The sequence below is a fragment of the Leptonychotes weddellii genome, chromosome 10, assembly GCF_054177405.1.
Source record: "Leptonychotes weddellii isolate Sample4059 chromosome 10, ASM5417740v2, whole genome shotgun sequence".
Taxonomy (NCBI): domain Eukaryota; kingdom Metazoa; phylum Chordata; class Mammalia; order Carnivora; family Phocidae; genus Leptonychotes; species Leptonychotes weddellii.
In genome coordinates, this window is record NC_138378.1 from 46,653,750 (window position 1) to 46,664,934 (window position 11,185).

The 11,185-nt window shown below is 44.9% G+C and overlaps 1 protein-coding gene across 12 annotated transcripts in view; it reads right to left on the minus strand.

Annotated features, from left to right (window-relative positions):
* NCK2 (NCK adaptor protein 2) overlaps window positions 1-11,185 on the minus strand; it is a 145,365-nt gene that overhangs the window by 125,147 nt on the left and 9,033 nt on the right. For 6 of the 12 annotated variants that reach the window (XM_081833318.1, XM_006748224.3, XM_031019196.2 and 3 more), the window contains one exon: window positions 3,175-3,311. The exons of 5 other annotated variants lie outside the window; for them this stretch is intronic. The gene's annotated coding sequence lies outside the window, so the exon portion shown is untranslated. Of the gene's footprint in view, window positions 1-3,174; window positions 3,312-11,185 lie in introns of those variants that run through there. One more of the 12 variants, XM_081833319.1, reaches the window with a different exon arrangement.

An 11,185-nucleotide genomic window follows, 5' to 3' on the forward strand; every position in this document is an offset into this window, starting at 1 on the left:
TCTCTCACCTGGGTAAAATATTAAACTAATTAGGTTTATCTGCTGTTAAGTTACATGGGAAGCATTCTCAAGAGATGCTAAACCTCCTTAGCTTATACTTGTATGGATGCAGGTTCTGAATATAAGTGTTCTAGAAAATGTATGAAATTCCTAGAAATCTGATATGTCTCAGTATAATGTTATCAGTCATAATTGCAATTATTATCTTAAAATGTTGTATATTGCACAAATGATCAAATTTCCTTGTCATCTCCATTACAAAGAATCCTAACAATGATCTTTAAGTCTTTGACATTTACAGACAACTACTGTTTTACTCTGATGCTTTTGCAGAAGCAAGAATCATAAAAAGGACCCTACCAGGAACTCCTGATCACTGACACCACTGCCAAATTATAAGGTATGAAACTCGGGTGCATATTTCACAGCTGAAGGCAGGTCCACCTGACATCTGGTCCTGTGCAAATGCTGGAGACCTCAAAATCAAACTGGCTAAGAAGAGAAGCAGCCAACATCAAGGCAGACTGCTTCCACCCAAGACACCAGATCAAGAGTGTTTCTCTCTATTTCTCCTTCCCTGTCTGACCACCTTTTTCCAATTTTTATAATACGAAGGCCTTTATGATTCATTTGCCCATATTCTGATCTGCTCTGGTCTGAAAGATTGTTAATACACTTGGGCCACTGCAAACAGGGATAATCCAATCTCCAAACTACTAGTCGATGGGCCACGATGCTAACGGTCCTGTAGTTCTGTCCATCACACACTTTTCCCTGATTGACAAATGCCTCGGTTTCTCTGGAACTAAGCTCCCATCTCTATTAAGTCAGGCTCCCTAACCCTGGGTATCTATTTCCCTGCCTCAGTTTAACAACCCCAAAGCCAGGGAATCTTGTGTCCAGGCCTTGTACCAAGAAAGGGACACAAGGGAACGGAAACCAGAATAAAACTGTGTGGTCCACAGACCACTACCTTTTACTGGTCTCCACGGCTGTCACCTTCCCAGCCCTGAGTCATGAACTCAAGCAGGAATTACGAGGGGGTACCCATAACTCCAAGATAGCTTCCTTTGGTAGGTCACTGTTCCCCTGGCTACCAGTAAGTGCAAATGAGGCTATTATCAGAACCTCACCTTTTAACTCTTGAAGGTACTGCAGAATCCACCAGCTGCCAACAAAAATTCCCGGTCTCTCTGGCCAAAGTTGTTCTTGGTATTAGGACAGCCCTTGATTATTGTTTTAGTCTGTGCTCTAGTCCATGCCACTTGCTGTACGACTGACACTTCTGGGGAAGCCATATAAGATCAGTGTACCAAGCCAGCTGGCTTCAGAAAGTGACTCCTTCGATGGGATTTGATCTTGATTGGTATGGGTCTTAGGGACCATGGCTCTGAGGTCCTCCAGACATTGAGAATTATCCTACTTATAATAATCACAGGGGTGCCTGGATGGTGCAGTCGGTTAAGCACCAACTCTTGTTTTCAGCTTGGGTCATGATCCCGGGTCCTGGGATCAAGGCCCACGAACAGCTCAGTTCTTAGCAGGGAGTCTGCTTGGGATTCTCTCTCTCCCTCTGTCCCTTCCACCCACCCCTGTGCATGCGCTCGCTCTCCCTCTAATAGATAAAAAAATCATTTAAAATAATCATCATAATCTTCCTGGTGCACTGTACTCTCTCACAAGCTTTAAATGCATGTTCATGTTCACAGCCGCTAAGCACAAAGCAAATGATCACACTGAGAATGGAACATCAGAAAGGAATGAAGAGAGTGACTGACTTAAAGAATGTGAACCTGAAGTCATGACTTGTGAATACCACACAAAGAGTCAGCAAAAAAGACACCATCACCTGTGAATATCAACAGAGATTCGGCAAAACTCAACTTCCAAGTGGTGGCTGTGAGTAATGCTAATGCCTTAAATTTTGATCACATCTCTCAGGTTAGAGTCTGACCAAAAGAGGGGAATTGTTAAAAATAAAAAATAATAAAAATAATAAAAATTAAAAAAAAAAAAACAGGCCCATGTCACCAAACTTCAGTTTCCATGCTCCCAGAAATGGAATCTTAAGCCAGTCAATGAAGAATCACCTCATCAGCACTAATTCGGTAATTTGCCTGATAGACCCCTGCCATCCCCTAAAGGAAAGTGACCTTGTCACGACCAATCTGCTTTTCTGTCCGCTATAACCTCATTGTTCCTTCTCCCTTCTGCCTATACAAGTCTTCCATTTTGTACAGCTCCCTGAAGCTCCTTTCTGTCTGCAGGATGGGATGCTTCCCAGTTCACAAATCATTGAAGGAAGCCAATAAGATCTTTAAAAAACTGACTCACTTGAGTTTTGTTTTTTTAACACCACCATGAAGAGAAATAGCTATTCCTAAATATTCTATCAGTGCACCAAAATATAATGTTATAAAGGATCCCTTTCACAAAATACTAATTAGGTCATTGTCATAACAAGGTTGACCCAGGAAAGTCAAATTCCATAAGTTACCTTACTGTTAGGCCTCTAAGCTTTTCTTAAACACCAAGTAGGCCATTTAGGCATTGACACTAGAGGTATCAAGTTAATCGCACATTACATTTGATTCGATGTATATGACGTATGTGGCAAAAATAAAATCAAAAGTCACCCAAGGGAATACAGAGTGGAGGACAGGACATGAAACACAGAGAGGATCCGGGTGGAAAGGGTTAAACACTACCATCCTGGCACTGACGTGTGTGTGTACCCGACCTGGCTAACTTCACACATACGAGTGTCACGCACCCGGGCAAATACGCCCGGCCGTGGGAGGAGTTACACTTGACTACGTCAGGGTTCTCTTTGAGACCAACCTCACCCCTTCTCTGATTCCCAGTTCGGACCAGCTCTTTACAGGCAGCAGCAAAATGGAAGAAGGCAGCGGGGGAGGGGGGTGGGAGGATGGGTTGGCCTGGTGGTGGGTATTGAGGAGGGCACGTTCTGCATGGAGCACTGGGTGTTATGCACAAACAATGAATCATGGAACACTTCATCTAGAACTAATGATGTAATGTATGGGGATTAACATAAGAATAAAAAAAAAAAAGAAAACAAACAAAAAAAAAAAATGGAAGAAGGCAGCTCAGACCAGTTATTCCACAAATTTGAAAACTTTTAAAACTATTAACTCATAAATCATTACTCACTACAGATGGAAATAGTTTGTGGGGCCTCTGTGTGGCTCAGTCGGTTAAGCATCTGATCCTTGATCTCAGCTCAGGTCTTGATCTAGGGGTGGTGAGTTCAGGCCCCCGAGTTGGGCTCACGATGGGTGTGGAGCCTACTTAAAAAAAAAAAAAAAAAAAAAAATTGTGGGAAAAATCCCTGCATGCCTATCAGGGGAAGGAAGGCCAAGGAACACAAAGGTTTGGGGCTTAAACTGAGGTTGGCCATGCTGTTCACCTGGAGACCCCCCTGCTCCCTGCTTTCTCCTACAGAGACCACCCTGATCAATGCCTGGTGGATAAAGACAAAGGGGAATACAGCACTAGAAAAAAAGAACAACTAAATGAAGTAAGAGAGGGAGAAAGAAATACATCAAGTTTGTCCCACTTTATGGTCACTCCCAGTATCACCCACAGCACAGCCATTTCCCAGCTGGGAAGAAGCACCTACATTCCCAGTCTCACGCTACTATCCCTGCACTCATCTTGCTCACCTTTCCCCACTTAATCCCCCGCCAATGTCCTCCCTTCATTCTTTTATTTTCTTTAAAAATCTTATTAAAGGGCTTACCATAAACGGGTTTCTACTATATCTTGAGACAATTAGGAGAAATATCATAAAAACCTAATAAAGAAGGAGGGTTGCAGTTTCAGGGAGCCCTGCTTGGCAGCAAGAAAGTCTAAGAAAGTCTGACTATGGAGGAGTAAGAACAGCTTACACTTATACACTGTATGAGTCACCTACTGCTAGGTATCAAATCACCACAAACTACGCAGGTTAAAACTACACACGTTTATTATTTGTTTCTGCAGGTCTGGAGTTTGAGCATGGCTTACCTGGGCTCTTAATTTGTTACTCAACAACGCACAGCTAATACGCATAATTAGACACACACACACACACTCTGAACTGTACCTCTGGGAGGTGATCTGCCTGTTCTAGGTGTGGCAAATTTACTAAAAATATCTGCAACTCCTCTGAAAAATGTCTTCAGAGATAACAGCAGCATCATTCCCTCTCTCCCAAGTGGCCAGGGACCAAAGCAGGATAATCCATTTCTGTCACCCAGTTTATGCCCCAAACAAGGCTCCAATCTATTATTCACAAAAGCTAAATCCACCCTCAAAGGGAAGAGACATGCTACCGCTGAGCAGCCCACCAGCTAGAAAGTCAAGTTGGAGGTTGGCAGCAGGGCCCAGCCTTGAGAATGACCGTATCGTTCTCAATCCATGAGCACCTGCAGAGTCCCTGACATTCAAGGACTGTTTTACACTAGGCCTGTTTTAAAGAACATGGTAGTCACTGTGTGAACAAATTCTAGTCCATTTGTTTTTAAACAGCAGTGATGCTGTTTTAGGATCTCTCGGAGATAAGGTCCTCTAGACTACACGAACTCAAAATGCCTTTACGGAGGGGCCACTGATACTTTTTCCAAAGCAGTGTCGTTTCGGGGACACTGACACTTCCACACTCCTGAAAACTGGTGCAAGCCTTCAGAAGGGCATTATGGCGACATATATCAAGAACCATGAGGATGTCCATTCCACTCTGCAACCCCTCTCTGAGGAACGGATTCTCTGGAAACAATTCAGTAGAAGAAACGAAATATGCTCAGAGATGCACACAGGCTCCTTATCTACTGGAGCAGACACTTAAATGACCAAGTCAGTAGGCTGTTTCTCCAAAGGACGGAACTTTCAACTCCTGGGGACATCACTCAACAAGAAAACAGTACAAAGATTACTAACAAAGGGGGGAAATGTTCCTATTAAGAACATAAAATTGTACAGATGGTTACAACTACTTACAAGGATGAATTACAAAGTTTCTCTCTTGGGATAAGATTGCAGGAGGCATCTTCCTCTTCAGATACTATCTTTAAAAGTTAGTATGTTGTCTTTATCAGGAAAAAAAACTCCACCCAAAAAAAAAAAAGAAAAATTAAAAGAAAAAACAGCCGTGCCAGAAAAGAGATGTCTCAGAAAGCTAGGTCTCGATATGGCATGTGAGCATTCAGTTCACCTCCTTTCAGACCTGGCGGACCTGCAAACCCCACCTGGGAAGAGCAGCGCAAGTGAGGAGGCTCAGTTGGCTTCCGGTGAGCCTTTCCCAACCGGAAGGGCGGGGCCCCTGAGTTTGGAGGCAGCTCGGTGACCGCTTCGGTGACCGCACCTGGAAGTGGCGCAGGACGCAGGTGCCCGCCCCCGGGGATGCACGAGGCAGGGGAGGAGGGGTGCCCGCTCAAGTCCCAGCTCCGAGATGACAGATAGGGGAAGGCGAAGACTGCCTGCCCGCAGGGCCATCCACCTGCACGCCCAAGGCAAAGCGGGTGACTTCAAAGGTCACCGTGCACGTGGGCAAACAGAACACGCCCCCATGAAAACAGAGAGGCTGTCAGGACTAACACTCGGATAAATCACTTAGCTTCTCTAAAGGGCTGGCTTCATCTGTTACACGGGGATAAGGGCAGCCTGGAAGGTGGTGGTGAAGAGCAAACAGGTCACTGTATGAAATGTAAAGTGCTCAATAAATAGTAGCGACTGTCACATTAAGACTTCAGGAATGTTCCTCCACACGGTCCATCATTTTATGGCAATTCCCAGCAGCTAGTATTTATAATCCTATGTACAGGGAAGCACAGTGCAAGCTATGCACACACCAGTTCTTCTTCCAAAATGTTTTTTATAGCATATTTCTGTGAAACATGGGGTCAAAACTCCAGAAACCACTTTACCACAACACCGCTGCAAACCAAAAAATCCAACTCTTTTATGCAAGAGATTTTTAAAAGTCATCGACATTTTCCCAATGCTGGTCGTTACTATAAAACCCCAGGTACCAAATCCACAACCCACCCCCATCACTCTACTCGGATCAAAAATCTGAGAACATTATTTATATTCGCTTTTCTTCTAGCTAGTAAACTGAATATATATTTTCCTACCTTGACAATTTAAATGATTAAATTTACAAAAACAATGATTTAGGCTTCTTATCTAATTTTTTTTTAAAGATTTTATTTATTTATTTATTTGAGAGAGAGAGAATGAGAGACAGAGAGCACGAGAGGGAAGAGGGTAGAGGGAGAAGCAGACCCCCTGCTCAGCAGGGAGCCCAATGCGGGACTCGATCCCGGGACTCCAGGATCATAACCTGAGCCGAAGGCAGTCGCTTAACCAACTGAGCCACCCAGGCGCCCGGCTTCTTATCTAATTTAATTCTTTTTTTTTTTTTTTGGTTTGGTTTTTCACGGAAAAAAAATTTAGGGGCGCCTGGGTGGCTCAGTCATTGGGCATCTGCCTTCGGCTCGGGTCATGATCCTGAGGTCCTGGGATCGAGCCCCGCGTCGGGCTCCCTGCTCTGCAGGAGGCCTGCTTCTCCCTCTCCCATTCCCCTGCTTGTGTTCCCTCTCTCGCTGTGTCTCTCTCTGTCAAATAAATAAATAAAATCTTTAAAATATATATATGTGTGTGTGTGTGTGTGTATATACATATATATATATATATATATTTTTTTTTTTAGCCCACTTGGGAGATGTTCTGTCATCACTGCAGGGCTGGAAAGAGTTCTGCCAGGCAACAAAATTAAATCACTTTTCTGCAAGGCCTGTGCAGACCATCTCTGGCCAGAGGGCTAGGGCCCAGTAGCTGTATCCTCCTCAGACAAAAGAGCACCTGGTCCACGAGAGGTGTTGCCCTCCTGTGCACACCCACCCACCCCCAAGTCAGGCTGGTGAGGCCTCGGGACTCCTCCTCACGATGCTTCCAAATGGTTTTCATTTTATGCAGTTGTATTAAAGCAGAGTTATTAAAATATTATTTAAAAAACACATTTGAGATACTGTAAGTTATGTGGTACTTTATTAACTCACTGAACAAAAAAGGGTGTCGCGGCAGATCTAGAAACCACCATAATTTCAAAGGAATGATAAGAGTAGCTCGAATTTCAACATATCTGCAACCACTCTGATGCAGTTATGAGAACCCCAGTCATTTCTGTGAGGACCGTGAATGTCAAGGGTTGTGTGATCTGCATTTGCAATGGAAGGAAATACTAAATTTCAGTTAAAAACTAGTGAAAATAAAAATAGAAGTTTTCCCCACCTCCTGTGCTTAGACCCCCCCCCAAAAGTCCCATCCGCTCACAAACAGGGCCCCTGGGTCAGGATTCCCACTTTGGGGAGTCACTTGGAACTTCACATTACGCCATGACCCCAGGCCATCGGATTCAGCAAATACCTGGAGTCCAGACTTGGGGCAAGGGGGCTGCTGGAGGGACCTTTTAGAGCAGAGGGCTCTTTTGTTGCTGAGAATAACAGGAAGGCCTACTGATGTAGGGGCGCAGCCCAGGACCTCGACCCAGCCCCCAGTCTGATGCTCTGCCTACTAGGTGTGACCCATTTCCTTGAGCAAGGCCTCTGCCAGCTTGAGAGCTGGAAAAAAGCTTCAGAGATCACTTTGTTCAATGCCACTCTTACATATGGAAGCTATGCTCTCAAAAATCTCCTGTATTATAAAGAAAACCCAAGACTGGCCAATTGGGCAGAAATACTGCCCTTAAATGTTTTCCAACAAAGTGCAAGTCCTCGTTTTCGAGTGATTCTTCTACACGTGGCCGCCAAAACCTCACAAAAATTGGGTCAAAACAAAAATTTAGTAAAAATGACAAGATTTCTTAAAAATTAGAAATCCGCAGGTCAAAACAGAAACCATAAGTTATACGTTGAACACAGAGGCATGGATTTAAAAGGAAATCATGTTCAAAGAAACTGCTGCAGATGCTCTTATCCAGTCAATTTTAATAAATAAATGCACTAATACAAAGTATATTTGTGTGAATGAGTACAATTGAATCTCTCTGGTCCGTGTTGCTCTGGGGAGAGCGGAACAGTAAGGAAGACTTCCACCCCCTACCCTCAAATCCTACCACTGCTGTGGGAGACAGGAGGCATAAAAAGGAAAGTGAATGGGCTCCTGGCCTTAACTCTGACCCTTTCTGCACCCAAGAGAAAGGTCAATCACTCTTCTCACTCTGGAGAAAGATTCTCTAGAACCTTCGGTCAGTCGCTAGGGAAAAAAGGGCCCTCCCAGGGCCCCTCCCACCCCAAGCCAGCTTCTGAGCCAACTCCCACCTGGGCCCAGACCTCTGCTCATACACACACCCGGAGCTGTATCACAGTACCTGGGCAGGCGGGAAGGGCCACCAGCAGCAGACTCTGGCGGCGTCTACTGCAGGAGCTCCCTCCGCACTAAGCACCTCCTCCAACAGGAGAAGGCACTTCAGGCCACTGCCTCCCCCTGCAATCAGGGATCGCCTAAGAGATAGAAGGCCACTGCATAGCAAGAGGCATCAGGCACACAAGGAGACCATGAGCATCTGCTGGCCATTCTTTTTTTTTTTAATTTATTTGACAGAGACAGTGAGAGAGGGAACACAAGCAGGGGGAGTGGGAGAGGGAGAAGCAGGCTTCCCGCCGAGCAGGGAGCCCGATGCGTGGCTCGATCCCAGGATCCCGTGATCATGACCTGAGCCGAAGGCAGACGCTTAACGACTGAGCCACCCAGGCGCCCCCTGCTGGCCATTCTTATTTGCCCAAACTTGGACCGTGTCCACAGGCCACCCCCACCATCACACAGTCCCCCTCGCTTGCTCTCATGGGCACACACATACGACAAGAGCCTTTTCAGACAGGCCTGGGCATTTGAGGGCCGCCCTCCTGCGGCCAGGCTGACCCTTCCTGCAGGGCCCACGGTTTGTAACTGCACTACTTCCCCTCTGCTGGAGCTCTGAGGGCCCCACACTGAGGCAAGACTGACCTTGCATTTACAAAGTGAACCACTTAGACAGGCTATCCAGAAGGGGTTAAAACCATGGGGGTGATCAGGCCAGAGGCCCTCTGCAGGGAAGACATGGGACTAGAAGCTACTGGCAGGAGAGAGGGTTCAAATGGTAATACAGAGCAGTGGTTCCCCACCTTGAAAATGCTTCAGAACCACTGGGGCAACTGGTTCAACAGGAAGAATTCCAAAACCAGCGCTTCCCAGGAGACTCAGGCAGTGCGGCCAGAGCAGGCCCCAGGCATCTGTGTTCCTAATACGTGCCCCAGGACCATGTTCTAGAAACAGGGCAGCTCCTATCTTCCCTCCCCTGGAACAGCACCAAGGGCAGTGCCGCAATGACCCTGCGACCACTGAAAACCTTCCTCCCTCAGAGAGAATAAATCTCCCATGCAGAATTCCAAATAACTAATGGAAATGCACCTCCTTGAGGAGGTAGAATTTAACTGCTGTTTAAGTGACTTCCTCCCAAAATCTACAGTATGGACAGTGGAAAAACCAATTAAATTTACAGTGGGGAAGCCTGAAAACACCACTTCAGCCAGGGGATCCAGGTCAAGAGCAACAGTGCCAAGTCACATTGACAGTATGTACCACTGAGACAAGGCACTGAAAATGGCACTTGACCTCTGACCTCCATGATCTTCCTCCCCGAAACCTGTAACTCCAGTCTAATCATAAGAAAAACAGCCAACAAATCCCAACTGAGGAATGTTCTACAAAACACCTGATTGGTATTTCTCAAAACTGTACAGGTCGTCGAACCAAGAAGAGCCTGAGAAACTGTCACAGCCAAGAGGAACCTCAAGAGACATGAGGACTAAGGGTCATGTGGAATTCTGGGTGGGATCCAGAAAAAGGACATTAGGTAAGAGTTAAGAAAATCCAGGGGCACCTGGGTGACTCAGTCGTTAAGCATCTGCCTTTGGCTCAGGTCATGATCCCAGGGTCCTGGGATCGAGCCCCGCACCGGGCTCCCTGCTCAGCGGGAAGCCTGCTTCTCCCTCTCCCACTCCCCCTGCTTGTGTTCCCCCTCTCACTCTCTCTCTCTCTGTCAAATAAATAAATAAAAATCTTTAAAAAAAAAAAAAAGAAAATCCAAATCAAGTATGGACTTTAGTTAACAATAATGTACCAATATGATCTTAAGAATTTTTTTTTTAATCTAAAACTATTCTAAAATTAGGGGCACCTGGCCGGCTCAGTTGGAAGAGCATGTGACTCTTGATATCAAGGCTGTGAGTTCGAGCCCCAGGTTGGGTATACAGATAACTTAAATAAACTTTTTAAAGCTTTAAAAAATTATTAAAACTACTCAAATTAGAGGTTTATTTAAAAATACATATGTACTATACATAAATATATATATGCAAAGCAAAACATGGATGACTTTCAAGAATTACAAACTGTACTTTGGACAAGTGGGTAAAAACCGGAATGAACAAAAGGAGATAAACGTACCCAATTAGCTTAACACAATAAAATAAGATTATTACATGGTTGGAACTCAGTACAATTTTTGTGCTGTTCTTCAAACAGAGAGCACACTATATGTACTTGAATATGTAAGATAATAGACTACATAAGTTTGTAAACAACAACAAAAAACTTCCTCCCTTGAATGAGATCCAGAACCAACTAATTGAACATACATTAATTTCTCTCCTACTCAGGCCCCCAAGAGCCAGGAATCGATGTATTCTAAGCAATCTTTAAAAGTGCATCACAGGGGCGCCTGGGTGGCTCAGTCGTTAAGCGTCTGCCTTCGGCTCGGGTCATGATCCCAGAGTCCTGGGATCGAGCCCCGCATCGGGCTTCCTGCTCGGCGGGAGGCCTGCTTCTCCCTCTCCCACTCCCCCTGCTTGTGTTCCCTCTCTCGCTGTCTCTCTCTCTGTCAAATAAATAAAATCTTAAAAAAAAAAAAAAAGTGCATCACATAACTCATATCTCAAGTTACACTCTCATTATTCTCAAGTTAATTTGAGCACTAAGCATTAATTACAGTGTATCACAAATTAATTACAGAATAACATAAAAACTATTTTCCACTAATCCACATCATCAAAAGTGAAATGTAAACTGGTTCCGTATGAAATGGAAGACAAATCACTGATTATGGTTTTAATTGTTTGGAATGCCAGCATTAAGTTATTTC